Source organism: Colius striatus, chromosome 30 (genome assembly GCF_028858725.1).
Source record: "Colius striatus isolate bColStr4 chromosome 30, bColStr4.1.hap1, whole genome shotgun sequence".
Classification (NCBI taxonomy): Eukaryota; Metazoa; Chordata; class Aves; order Coliiformes; family Coliidae; genus Colius; species Colius striatus.
This window is the reverse complement of record NC_084788.1, coordinates 332,775-348,374: the sequence shown is the minus strand read 5'-3', so window position 1 is coordinate 348,374 and position 15,600 is coordinate 332,775.

The window sequence follows — 15,600 nt, the reverse complement described above, 5'->3', positions numbered from 1 at the left end:
AAGGAGTTAAACATCTGTATGAACCTCTGAGTAAGAAGATCAGAACAGAACAACTGTTCTGGGTCAGACAAAGAGTTTGTTTAGTCCAGTAACCAGCCTGCAGCAGTGGCCACCAAGGAAAGATTGCCTAAGAACAAGGCAAGCATAGAGCTTACAGGTACTTTCCCAGCCTCCAACACTGTGCAGCTAGGGCACGGCTAAGCGGTCCAGAGGGGCTTTCTCTTCTAGAAACTCATCTGGTTTCTCCTGATGTTACATAGCTTTCCCCATGTCCTGTGTCAGGGACTTCCACATATAAATGTGACGTGAGGAACTGCCTCCTTTTTCTGCTTTCAACCTGCCATTTACCAGCTTCACCAGATACTTAATTAAGCACAATACATCGTGCTTAACTAATATCAATATGAAATACTGGAAAATGCAAACATTTTATGACATTATGATTACTGTGGTCATTTAGATCTTGACAAGATCTCGCTCCTGTTTGCCTCTTCTCCCAGGCAGAAGAACTCTAGTTAAAGTTCTTGCTGCTGTGGACACTGTTTCTTGCTGCTCTCTGGTACTACCATATCCTTTTTGAGATGCACATGCAGTGCTCAGCTTTTGCACGCACTGTGGATCTCCTGTCAGTGTATTAACAGACCCTTTAGTCCAGTTCTGTTTCCTGTGTTTAAATCAGGTATTTATCAAAACACAGACCTTCCTGCTTATTTCATCGTTCCTTGGTTTCTTTAAAAGTCTTTGCTCAGAGATCTTGTCAAAGTGTTTCAGAAAACTAAAATATTTCAACTAGATCTTATCTACTTGCTTATTAACGCTTGCAGAAAACTGGTGTACTCCTAATGTACAAGAGCTGTGCTGACACTCCAAAAATCATTTGCCCATGTATGCACAGATTCTATGCTTTGTTTTAGTTATTCAAGATTTGTCTGATGACGAGTACCAGACTTACAAGCCTATGGATCCACAAATCTCCCCTCAAATCATTAAAAACAGGTATTTCATTTCAAAAGTTCATATTCTTAGGCATAAAGCTCATTTTAAGATTCTGTGTATCAGAGTTAATAATTCAGCAGTTCCATCCCTGAGTTCCTCTCAAGCTTAGGGCTGAGTGCCATTTGGACCTGTTGCCTTGTTTCTGTTTGGGCAGATCCCTCCTATTAGTGCTGGAGACGGGCTCCAGCAGAGGAACATCTCCTGCCTCTTCCACGGTGCAGGCAGATGGCAAGAACGCATTTTACCTGCCTGATACAGCTTGTCTTCTCTGAGTGCTCTTTTATGTCTTCGTCATCCATTGGCCTTAGGTTTTTGACAGGCTGCAGATGACAAGAACTCATTTTACCTGCCTGATACAGCTTGTCTTCTCTGAGTGCTCTTTAAATATCTTCGTCATCCATTGGCCTTAGGTTTTTGACAGGCTGCAGGCTGGTTACTGGACTAAACAAACTCTTTGTCTGACCCAGAACAGCTGTTCTGATCTTCTTATGTGGAGGTTCATACATGTAAGGATGTTTTCTTACTAATTTTTCTTTCTGTGTATTTCATTTGGGCAGCTTCCTCTCAACCTTTCCCAGGCCTCTCTTGGTTCACGGTAAAAATTTACTGTCTCTCCAAAATTGTATTTTTCAGCAATCAGCACCTGTAAGAACCTAACTCTGATATCCTCTTCAGCTTTGTTTTTGACCATCTTCCTCACTTTGTGTATTTTTTTTCTGTTGAGCATGGAGTGGGGTTGCATACTCTTTGTTTCTTCAGGTCACACTATAGTTGCTGCTGCAATGCAGTTTTTCAGTGCTAAAATTTTGAAACAGTTCCTCTCTGTATGCTTCTTGAACGCTAATGAAGGTTATTTTTTCTCTTTCATACCACCTACCTTGTTGATCCTTGATGCTTGTTAGCATCTAAAAATGTTGTTTCTGCATCATGATTTATGTCACATTTTCCCAGCCAGCACACAGCCCATTCTTTCTTTCTTTTCCTTTCTTTGTTTCTTCTTTTATATTCTTTCCTTCCCTTTATTTTCCTTCCTGTTCCATAACAAATAGATGCACAGTTAATATTTGTATTCTACTACCATGCTGTTTATTGTGTCCTTTATAGTTACTGCAGGTGTGGATTTAAATTGGTATTTAAGTAATAATGTCTTTCTTTTCCCAGAAATCTGGATGAAGTCCTAACAAACACTGTATTGTCATGTGGCAACTTACCTGTATTTATGTTATACTAATCCTGGCTTACAAGAAAAAAGGTAATTGCAGCAACACTTCTGAAAGGCTGCCAGATAAATCCTGTGATTAAGACACTTGGAAATCAAATCCGTTTGCTGGCAGCCGGATATGGTGATGGAACAATCTGTTTCAGGGGCCTTTCTTGTTCTGAAGGTGCTTTTGATGTATCTGTGTGTCTTCAGTATTCCAGTGCCCAAACATAAAGCTGCCTTGTTTTTATTGACCCAGTAGCAATGAGAATACCTCTGTAATCACTATAGCTGATTCTAATATTTGAGTATTTCTAACGTTTTCAGTTTGAAGACTACCATTCAAGATAGGTTTTGGAGAGTTCCTCCAAAGAACTTCCATTTTTAATACTCTGATTGTATTGTATTATGTTGTGTTTTATTGTATTGCAATGTAATTACTGAGGAGTGAAGTGGAGGGTATATGTTACGTCCATCCAGAAACAGAAATTTCTACAAGATGTTGTGCTTTTTTGGTAGCCAAAGGAAGGACTTTCAGCTCTCTGCCCTGAGTCTGTGAGTTTCCATGTCTGGTTTTAAGGTGCTGCTTGTCTTAGTATATGAGAGATTGCCTTTCATCCTGTGCCCACATCAGTCCAGTCTAACCCAGTAAAGCCCCACAGGCTCTAGAAACCATTGTCAAGGTCTGCATGTGACAAAGTGAGATTAAATGTGAAGATGTTGTAATTATGGACTTTAAGTATGACGTGTCATCCAGAACACTTAATGCCTGACTCATTCCTGTCTTTTACCCAGCATCTGAAATTGTAGTGTGTATGTACATGTGTTATAAAGAAGAAATTATTCAAAGGAGAGATAGTTTGTTATCTTAAACTGCTGTAGTTATAGGCAGTTACATAAAGAATAACTTGAGAACATAGATGAACATATTGCAACAATTCTAGAAATGTAAACAAACAAACAGGCTTTTTGTGCAGTCCAATGTATCTTCAAAGCAAAATGATACTCCTCGTGGGTTTTTTTGTTTCTAGTTTTAGTCACCTCTGCTTGTCGCAGACTTTAAGGAATTTTGTAGTAGATAAAGCTGCAGGGTAGCAGCTGCTGAAATGTAAAGCTGACAGCCTAGATGCTCAGTAACTGTTCAGTCCAGATCACAGAGTACTAATTTTGATTGCAAAACTTGCATGCAGATTGCAGCCAAATAACTCAGGACAGTGCTCACAGTCTCTCTCACTGGAGAGCCTCCTATTTAGTTTCCCTGTGAGCTAGGAACCTGTTCTGGTACTTCCTGACACCTCTGCATGAACTAAGTCCATTTTACATGATTCAGTTTCTTCTTCAGTTTTTCCTCTTTGCTCTCTATAACTACGTGCAAGAAGCCGTCTCAAAGTTAAACTTCTAGAAGTTGTTCTCCATATACAGACACGAGATGGCCAGAATACAGGGATGAAGAACTGCTTTACCCTTCAAGGATAAACAGAAGTGATTTTTGTTTCTCTTTGTTTCCTTTTCAGAGTGGTAATATTTTTTGTTTGGTAACTTCCACATCTTTTTATCCCATTCATTATATTCTGAAATGATTGTCCTTTGGAGTAGACATCTACTGTACAAAGAAGCCTAAGGAAGTGGGTTGGCAAGCAGACCACAGATAAGATGTCTGTATTTCCAGAAGCTTGAGCCATCTAACCACATAGTCCTCATAGACCAATTTTTGGTCTTTTTTTCTTAGTTATCCTTGTATTATGACAGCCAGTCCATTATTTTTTTTTTTTCTTTCATGTTCTAGAAACCCTCATTATCAAAACTGAGTGGAGGTTAACAATCATTTATGCTGAGGTCATCCCTTTGGTTTTGTCACCTTGCCTACTTTATTCAGTGTTTGAAAACTCTTGGTTTTTGTTCTCTTTATACTATTATTGTTCTTCTTATATTGTTATTAATATTGTTCTTATTATATCATTTTAGATACCAGCTGCACTGGCTGGGCTCAGGGCATGGCTGACAAACTTACCCACCATCCAACTACTTACCCACTACCAGAACTTTCTGCCACCTTGCCCCTTATTTTCCCACTAATATTCATCCCCAGATCACTTCTAGCCCAAACGTGCCCTAATAAATCCATGGGGATCCCAAACTGCTCTTCCCCGGCACCCATGGTGTGTCCCTAGCCCTGGGCAGCAATTCCTCCCTCAGTCCAAAATTATTTATTTTTATTTTGCCAGTTCAAAAATGGATCAAATACATGATTTAAATATAGATCTACTATTACTCGGCTGGATGATTATAATGTAGTTTTTGGGGAAAAAAAAAAAAAAGAAAGAAAATCCTAATATTCCAGAGTAAGGCTATACTTGTCAATGGTAATCCAGAACTAATGGAAAGAACATTGATTAACAAATGACATTCTGTGTTCACAGCTTCTGTAGTCCTAGTTACTCTGACAGGTTTGTATCTTACTGTTTTTTGACCATGGCTGTTCCAAAGGTTTTACTCCCTCTCTTCTTCTGAATTGTCATGTTTTGCCTGTAAACTGTCTACTTTACACTTTTTTTTGCCTTTAGGAAAAAAAAAAAAGCTAAACTACTAGCTTAAGGACTTTATTAAGGTATTTTGTAAGGAGTTTTTCCTGCTACTTCCTGATGTCACTTGGTCCCAGTCATATCTTGATAATAGTTTCTTTGCATTATATTCACCTGGAACCTGTGGACTCTTCCTATGTAGCACTTCAGCAAACTTAAATTTGTCAAGTCTTGTATGCTGACCGTATAGAAGTTAAGTCAAAGTGAGTTAAATTTGAGTTCTAACATGCATTTTAACAAGAGTGGGAACCTGAGTAGGCAGTGCCAAAGAGATTCATGTGTGCTACATGTTTTGCAATGCAAGAAGTTTTCGTTCCTTTCTACTACTGAATTTATGCCAGGAAGATTGGTACTAATTTATTCTAGAACACTGTTTAAGATGGTTAGAAATCTAAGCAGAAGCTGTTCCAGGCTCTCACTGGTAGGTGCCATAAGGTTATATGACAAAACAAAGTAAATCAACCACTTGAATCTGAATAGATCAGACTGGAGGGAGAAGTCTAATTCTTTGATTGGAAATAGTTATAACCTCCTCTGGTATGACAAACTAAATATCTCCCATATGCCAGCAGTATAAAGTATTAATTATCCCCTCATTATACATTTTTTCATGTTGTTTTATGACTTTAGAATCTTTACATGTTCAGGAAGCTAAGGTTATGGGAATGGAAGATTACACTACTTATATCGTATGTCACCAGTATCCTCTCTTACTCATTTAAAGTGAATTCATATCAAATACTTGGTGAGGTATGGTGTGTAGTTGTGACATTTATAATGTTAGTAGACATCAGATCCTGGATGACTGCTCAAGGAAGATAGACCTTTACCACATCTCTTATGAGGGCTGCCTAGGTGGCTCATGGCCCAGTACGTGTACAGCCTTTGGAGTGGTGGTACCTGGGAGTGCAGCCATGGAGGCAGGGGGTCAAGAAAACTTGCTCATAAGCAGTTTCAATAATGATTTCTCTCCTTTTGTCTTCAAGATAGGAAATGAATGTGGGAAGACAAGGGAACTAAGATGTGACAAGAAGCTGAGTAGTGGTAAAAGAGCATATTTTGACTTGAAACATTTTACAAATGGGAAAACTGAGGCATGGGAAAACAGGCATGGAAAGATGACAGCTTGAATCAAATCTGCTGTGTGTGAGAGGAGGTGGGTATTTTGAACATACAATACCCTCTCAGTTTTGATTTCCACATTTTTGTTCCACCCACAGATTCATTGTGGAAATTACTAATACCAAAGGCAATCAAATCCATTATAATCTTCTAAGCAGTGGGAGCTGAATAGACAGGTTTGTAGTAATGCATTTATTTTCCCATTGCCCTCATTCTTAGAAGTACAGATTGCATTACAGATATTAGTTGTGGGTCCTTTGTGTAGCTTTTTGAGATATGTTGGCAGGATAAGTTGCTGTATAATTTATTGTATTCTTGAACAATGCTAAATATTGTGGTCAAATGTTTTTTTTTTTTCCTTGGGATATTTTTGTATATGCTTTTGAAGTCTTTAAATGCTTAGATAGTGACTCACCAGCATCCTTTCAAAAAGTCGGCACTAACTTTAGAAAATCATTACACCAAAGTTTTATTTAAAAAATGTAGCCCTATGTATTTATATAGAGTAGAATCCAAATATTTTTCTTCTTATCCTTAAAAATATGGGATTTTTCTTAGGATAAGTTCAAGGTGAATGAGTGGTCCTTGGAAGAGCTGAGGAAATTTAATGTTCATGAAAATCCATCAGAAAAAAATAGCATGTACTTCTAAGTGAATGGGAATGTTCCAAACTAAAAAAATAATCAATTCTTTTAACATAGCTTAATGAAAACCCCTATCACAGTGCAGCAGCAGTTTAAAGAGGGATGAAAACACAATAAAGTGTTATAATAATATTCAATCACTCATGTCCATTTGAAAACATACAGACAGTTCTGGTTGATTAGTCTGCGTAAAAAAAACACCCAATAATAGACAAAGATTTTCAGTTCTAGAGGAATGAAAGTACTTAGAAGTGGGGAAATTAGAGTCTGAAAAGGCTGTGGTTCTTTAGAGAGGTCAAATAGAAAGGGGCGTTAATAGGTGTGTATGAATGCTGGAAGGCAATGGAGGAAAGAAAACAGGGAGGTACAGTCTACCTTTCCACTAGAACAAGACAATCAAGTTGAAAAGTAATGATGCAGCATAAGTAGGTTGTTGGTGCAGATAGCATAGATGGGAAGATATCTAGGTGGGAAGAAAGACCTAACCATTCAAATGACCAATGAAAATGTCATGAGTTTTCAGGCAGGAGAAATTTTTAAAGCTCTTAATTTGCTTCTATCAAAAGTAGAAATGAACTCTAAGAAGGACTAGAAAGAATTTCTCTCTAAACCAGTGTATTGATTGCTACTCTGAATTTCTTCATGCTCACTCCTGGCAAAGGTCACTGTTACAGACTAGGTTTCCAGATGATGTTTGCTATATCTCACTTTACATAGTACTTTTGCTCCTAGAAGAACGCTCCTATTCAGAGGCAACTGGTAGCAAAAATGGTCATCAGATGCTTTTCTAAATTCTGGAAAACTACACTGGTGGTTCAAAATCTGATGCAAATTATGATAGGAATATTTAAAAGACATTCTTCTCTTTTGATTTTCTTCCCCCTTGATGACAGGTACATTAAGCTTCACAAAAAAAAATACCAACTTGCTCCAGCTTTGATCAGTTATTCAGTTCGTATTTTCAAAACACCCTGTAAACAGTTCATTTAGACCAAGAACTTCTGCTGTAACTGTAGCTCACTTCTGTACCACATGTCATATTATAAAATTTGTTTTATCCAGTTTCAAAAATAGCTACTTCAGCTGTGTCAAAAAACATATGGCGAGCATCACCCCCACACATTGCAGTCTATTGTCATCACCCATTTATGTCAAATGGAATTAATATCATAGGCACTCCTTAATCTTTCAGAATGGACTGGAAGGAAATGCAGTAGAAATACTTTCCTGCAGCTGTCTCTGCACATCCTCTAATTGTGAAATCTGGTTATCCTTCTTAACTAGAACGTCAAATTGCAAAAAAAAATCTAAATTTGTCTTTTTGTATTCCTCGGTATTTCTTGTTCTCCCTTTACTCAGTCAGCAAGCAATAGTTTTTCCTCCTATCTCTGCATGATGTGCTCTTTTAATTTTTTTTTTTTAATTTCTGTTGTAATGGAAACGATACTTTATTACTTTTGTCGTCTTGGTTGGCCCCATAATGACAAACTCCACAAGGTTGTTCTTTGTGTGACCAGCTGCTTCTCAGGAAAGACACAATTCAGAAGAGAATTTGCTTCTGTTACTGTCTTGTCTCATTTGCAAGTGAACTTTAGAATCCCGATCTCATTGTTTCTCCTAAAGCTATTGCCAGGATCTGATTTGTAGTTCTTATCTTGTTTTGCTTCTGTCTTTCCTCTTGGCCTTTGTCCAGGAGTACAGCTTGGATCTTAGCAATGTGAAAGGTATCATATCCCAGATTATAGTTTTCAGTTCTCTTCTAGGCCACTGAAGTTTTTAAACTACTTAATGACCTACGCTATATTGAAGTAAACGGATGTATAATATAGCTATTCAATTATATGACTTTATTATGTTAAATTATTTTATTGCTTTATTATATTCTGTTGAATAGCTATTTTATATACATAGCTAGATATGCAACTTAGCAAATTATGCCAGCAGGTGTTTATCTCTTTTTCTGTTCAGCAGGGCACTGAAGAGTGTGTTTAGCATTAAACTTGTCCCAGTCCCCTAAGGTCATGCAATTTATTTTAGAGCCATGCCAAATGGAGGTAGGTTGCTAAAAGAAATCCCTCATTGAACATTAGTTTGCAGTCTGGTATGTAGAAAAAAGGTTAAAAAAAGGGGGAGGCTAACGAGGAGGTTTAGAGTTCCGGATTGAAATATTTCACCTCTCACCAGATATGTTTAAATTTTTTCACTGAGGTTGTTTATTTAGTTGCTCTTCTTTGTACGGAAATGTAATAGAAACTGGGAACAGAATTGAGTAATGACACTTGAATTTCCCTGGGTTTATTTTCCTAGCAAGTGAGCCTAGTTGTGAGCCACAGACAGTGAGCTCCATAAAAGATTCTTTTAAGATTCATATGGGGCTTTTCTATTTGACTCTAGAGCTCCTACTCCTCAAATGAAGATGTATTGTCATGTGCAACAGAAAAGTTCATCCATAGGCATTGTACCTTTTTCTTGTATTAAATATAATGAAATAACTCGGCATATTATTTGGGGAAAACTCTTGGTAAATTTTAGATTATACTTACAGCTATTGCGGCATATTTTGTGTGAGAGGAAATATACACTTCAGAAATACAATAAGAGACAATTTTTAATATTATTTCCCCATTAAAATTTCTACTTCAGTTAGAACATGGATGTCACTGCTGCTTTGCTAATTTGCCAATTATTTCTATTTATGTAGAATATTAATAAACCAATTTTCAACTCCCAACAAGAAAGCAGGTGTTTTCTTGTTTTAGCAAATCAAACAAGTAAACGCTGAACATAGCATTTTGGAAGACTCATTCGTTCTTTGACTCTCTGTCAATAAGTTGATGAAGTGTAGACATCTGAGGCATTTGGGAACTATATACAAATAAATGGTTCCATAAATTCATGAAAGATTACTATGGTATCTTGGTGCTAAATTGTAAGCATTATTAAATATATATGAAAGATGCTAGAAAGGCCTTCCCTAATAAGGTTATCTGAAAACTTAACAGTGCTTTGTGAAAAATGCAATTTTGATTTCATAATCTAGTCATTTTGCATTCATTCACATCTTCTCTTCAACCAGCTTTGTGATATTTCATTAACTTTTTTTTCTATTATAAAACCCCAGTTCAGTTTGTTCCCAAAGAAAAAGGATGTCTTTTCTCAAAGAAACCAGAACTAATTAAAAACATTACATATCATAGTGATTTTACCACTGAGGACAATAAAATTAAAAACCAACTTTGCATTAAAATTATTGTGTTAGTTATGAGTACTTTGCATAATGTATTCCTTACAATTCTGGAAACAAATTACCCTTTGGATACATAATATTCTTTTAGTGGATGAATAAAGATTCCTTTAAGATAACTGACTTATGAATACAAATATGATTCACCAAGAGTTCCACAGTAAAAATCTTGTTTTTTGTTTATCCAATATGCACCGGAAGGAAAGATCAAGGCCAAAGGCAAAAAGCTTAGAAATCCAGGACAAAAAGTTACATTTTAAAACTAAGTTTTAAGTTTTTGCAGCTGTTACTGTCTTTTTCTGTACTATCCAGATGTACCAGAAATCGAGGTTTTAATCTGGCTAGTGTCATATTGAACTTTAAACCTTTCACACACACAGTTGAAGACACTCTTCATTTCTTCACCTGCATTCTGACTTGGATGGGGGTCAAATTTCAGAACTATTTTTCACTAGTGGAGTCATTCTGCAGATATTGTGGAAAACACAGTGCTGAGATAAAGCATAGATTCTGCTGGCGAATTTTTCCGTTATTCTGTATTGAGGTTGTTTCAGTTCTGATTCATGTTGTGTTGCTTTTTTTTTTAGCTAACTGATAAAAATTGAATGACACTGAAATCCTTGACTAATTTATTACTTTTTTTAAAAGCCAGCAACACAAGCTCAACATTTATTACCAATCTGTTTATTTAGTCCTGTGATATATTACAACCTCTACTCAAATTCTTGTCAGATTTGGAGACTGGTTTGGTTGTAGATACTCTTTTGCCTTGTTCTGGATCTGGTTAGTGGCTCTGTAAGTTGATATCTTTATGCCAGCTTTATTCTCCTGTGATTTATTTTCTAAATATGAACTAGCATGTCTTCAAAACAGTGATTTTTCACAAATAGCTGTAGAAGTTCATAATAAAAATACACTAACCAAAACATAATTTATAGACCTTAAGGACAGATAAGGAAGATAAAACATCAGCATTTTTGCATTAAAACTTGCCTGGAAATGCAAATTGGAAAAAAAGGTATTTATTTATTATGTAGGATAGTAGAGATACTGTAGTTACATACAAATTAATTATGACAAATACTCTCATTTAGGCAGTACAGTGTTTGAAAATTACATATCTACACATACATGTTCCCCAAAAGTGTGACTAATTGGGTCTTAGTCATTTATTGTCTTCTGAATTTCACAAAAGAAATGCTATACTTTAGTTTTTGTGCCAGATGTAGCTACCTTGTACATCAAATCCTTGCCAAAGATTCCAGGTTGTAATCGACCTTCAGAGAACTACATCAAACAAACTCTTCCTCAGTGGTATACGGATTTGGGAAGAGATGAAGGGAAAATTCTTTCCCATCCCTCTCCACAGTCTTTTTCTGCTGTGGTAATGTTTTTCCTTCTTCCCTTCTTCCTCTCTCCCTCCCCAGTCAGTAAGAGCTAGGTCTGTGTTTTGCTCCCCACCACCAGCCTTACAAAGCCACCAGCATAAATATAAATTCTAGCAAGCAAAGAGCTAATCTCTGTGTATTAATTTACTGGTTTTATTCCTTGTTTTTCCTTGTGTGTAGTCTGCATAGCAGGACTAATATGAGTGGGGATTGCCCAGAGATAGCAACAGAAAAGCCTTCTCCAGAGCTCCCATCTGAACAACATTCCAGCTTCTCCAGAGCTCCCAGCGCCAACATTCTACATCCTGGCTGTGCCAAAGGACCCTGTCCTCCACTTCTTATGGGAACACTAGGAACTTGCCTATCCTCAATATACAAAACATTGGATTAGCCATTCAAGTTAAAGGTTAACTTCAAAAGAACTTTAGTTTTGTAATCTCATTGTCTGAGGAAATTAATTTCTTTTACTGCACAGAAGGCTCAATTCACATGAAGTGAATGAATCCATTCAGCTGAGGTGCTTTGTCATCCCAGAATCAGCCTGAAATTGGCGAGGAGAACACTTCTAGAAGGCAATTGGCCTTGCCAAGCTCTAATCACCCCCTGGAGGGTCCTAACTCTTCCTACTAGTCATAGAGAGCAGATAGGCCAGCTAAATTCTTAATGTTTGTAAAATTAGGTAGCTGGCACACAAACCCAAGAGGTATGTTAGTGCCCACATCGAGACTCAGGATTACAGAGACTGTCAGGCAAGGGTAGGAGAGGGCAGATTTTTGTCACCTTGTGAGAAGAGAGCTATTTCACAAAGCATTCCACCTTTGCCTCTAGGTTCAATGTATCCATGTCTCTTCTTGATTTTTTTTCTCACTTGAAAGGACACAGCAGAGTTATTACAGCCCAGAGTTCCAGTGGCTGAAGAGGACCTAGAGAGTCAAATCTGATCAAGAAAAAAGTGCAGTGGACTAAGATTGTGTGAACAACTAGCTGGATGGGGAGGAAGGAAAACAAATTTTGAGATGGTGTGTAATTATTGTTTTGCATTAAGACAAAAAAACTGCACCAATTCCATTTGTGATATATGTTTGTCTAACTTTTTAATAAACCTGCAACAGTAGACTCTCACTGGCTCACCCTCATCTGGTGTTTAACTAGCTTTGGAGTTAGTTTAACTAGCTTTTGGAGTTTAACTGCCCTTAGAGAGTTCATCTGAGCAGATGTTTCTATCTGCCCTACCCTCACACCACATAGTTCTCCAGCTCCTCATATGAAAGCTTCATTGTTAGTGTTCAGCCTTTTCATATCTAGACAATCTTCCATCTAGCCAGGGGAGGTGTAATGTCGGGCTTATTCCATGCCAAAAGTAGCAGACACATGTTCCTGGATCGGTCTTTATATTCTTATCCAACTTGTCAATACACACATAATATGTTTTTACAGAATTTTTTTTATCTGCACCACGAGTTGCAACATGTAAATGTTTGTGTCTGCAGTGAGTATATACTTTTCAAGGACGTTTTTTTAAAAACAGGGTAAGACTTAAGAGTATACCTCCTAGCAATTCATTTAGTAGTATAACTTACATCACAATAGTTTATGAATAAGCACCGTGTTTTTTTAAAATATCTGTGTTTATTGTAGCAATATTGCACTTCCCGAAGACATAATTCCACAGCTTTTTTAGGATTAAAACATTTTTGTTGTCATTTACGTTTGCATACTTTTCATAATATATCTGGCATTTTCTATTGGATACGCAAATGGGGAAATAGGTACTTCATCATCTCTCTTCCTGCTTGAGATCCTGTAACATGGACTAGCTGTTACATTCTTAGTGGCCCCAAAACTGGGGAAAAGTCTTACTTATGGCCCTTATTTTGATTCAATCAGTTCAGTAAAGCTTAAGAGGTAAAACTAAAGTTGAGCTTTTGTCAGAACTTTCTGAAATGCAGTAGTCATTATCAAAATATTGTGTAAACACTAGAGCTCCACAGTTCAAGATTTTGGCTCAGACTCTGATTGCACTTGAATTGTTTCCGAGTGATCAAAAGGGAAATTAATAGACGTCTAGTAAGAAAGATCACTTTATGTTATTTACAGTCTAGTCTAATCTCAAGACATTTAGATAGCTATGATAAACATCCCTTTGAACGGGACCTAACCTGTTCCTGAAGGATTACAAAATACTGAAGTTTATGAAAGCATAAAACAGAACTACTTCTTCAAATTAATTAGTCTTCCACATTTCTTGAGTGTTCACGAATGATTCCACAAAACTTCAAGAACTATGCATTGTGCATTCTCAGGGATATCCCACATATATTACAGTAGAGCTGCAGTTTGTTTTGTTTTGTTCAGAGTAGATTATCTAAAAGAAAGAGACTTGCTGTTTTAGGTATAAAGAGGCTGGATAGGATGGAGAGATTTTTACACTTTTCAAAGCAGGCATCTATTAATAGAAACTAGAGCCTGGAATATATCCTCAAGTGTAACTGTAAGCAATTCAAAAACCATAATTAAAAAATAGCCAGCGGATGTCATTTGCTTTTTAGGTCGTCAATGCCAGAAGGCTATTGTTAGAGCTTGAACTTTGGGGAATAGAAGATTTTCCATGGACTTTAAAATGTGCAACTTATTAACTTTTGATGGAAATTAGATAAAACCAATATTAATTATATCGTTAAAAGTTAGAAACCTGAATCACACAAACCCTGGGGATTTTTGTGTAACATTCACTGTGAGATGGACTGAAATGTTAGTTTTATTCTGTTTTAAAATTTAAAGTATAAATCTAACTCTCATGAGTAACTGATAGCATAACTGATTAATTTCAGTAGAACAATGTCAAACTAAGTGTTGTATGAGTAAGGTTCTATCAATGAAATCCTGAGAGCAAAGGGAGAGGTCTGCTTCTGTTTAATTTATGTCATTTTCGTTCAGGTGACATAAACTTGTAATTTTTTTATATATTTGCACTACCTTAGTGAGCAGGTACAGAACTGATTGGTACTAAAAAGTTGGAGTATGCTGAAACACTTTGTTGCACGGAAGACTATCTCTCTACAGAAACGTTGATTATAATGGTAATAAGTCAGAGATAATGTCATCTTTTCCACATGTTCATGAACTGATAAGTACTTTCACTTTTTTTTCACCTCTGGAATGATGAGTTCACTTGTTTTCTACTAAAAATGTTAAAAACTGAACAAGCTATCACACATCCAAACAAAACACTTAAAAATATCTGTCAGGCAGAAGTGACAGGCAGATTTTGTATGCATGATGCTGTGTTTGAATATTGAGTTAGATTTTGCTGTATTGCTGTGATCCAAATGTGAAAAATTTACTTGACATATCTTGATAAAATCTTACCTGCTTCAGCGGAGCCTAGATTTACATTTTGTAAGGTAAGTGCAGGATAAATATTTCCATGCATTGTTATATTTTGTAATACAGGAATATATTTTCTCTATATCCAATTGCTATGCAGTGGATCACCGAGTTTTGAGAGTTTGATTTTTTGTGTTTTTCTTATGCATATCAATATATTTAGCATATAATGAGATTGCTTTTTAATTATCAGGCACTAAAAGACTGTAACAGTGTGGATTTTTGAATGTCTTCATGAAAGTAACAATATGCTGCACAACGAATTTCCTGGATAGAAAATATTTCAAAGTCTTCTAACTTAGCATTCATAAAATATTGTATGACTATAAGGTAATGGAAATGTTGACACCAGGATGTGTGCATGCTTGTGTCAACTAGAAGTTATGCTGTGAGCCGGTAATTAAACATTTACAGAGGGAGACAAAAGAATGTACCTTAGGCTGAGATCTTTTGCAGTTGCATGTTGTAGTAATATTGAGAGTATTAAACTATTGAGATGATATCCAATAGTGAGAGAGCTGGAAACAACACTTCTATTTTGATAAATGTTTTTAACAATTGTCATGGTTTGACATGACAGCCATTTCTGGTAAGGGGGAAGGAGCTGTAAAGATGTAAAGCTGTAAAGATGCTTCTGTAAGAAGTTGCTCACAACTCTCCCCAGCTCTGAGCCAGACCCACTTCTGGGGCTGAGCCAATTAGATGCCTCCATGATCACTTTTTAAGAAGAAGCCAGAAGAAGAGGTTTCTTCCTCCATATTCTTCCTATTTCTTCCTTCTTCTATCCCTTCTTCTTCTTCCTTCTATCTATCCCTTCTTCTACTTTCCTCTCTAAGCTGGTGGTGGTGCACAGAGTAGGAATAGTGAGAGAAATAACCATGCAGACTCCAAGGTCAATGATGAAAGAGAGCAGGAGGTGTGCTGTAGCAGAGACTCACCTGCATTCTACAGAGAGAACTCGTGAAGCTGAGATTTATTTTCATTTCTTTAATGAAGCAGTGAGAGCAATGAGCTGAGAAGAAAGGAGGGATGGGGG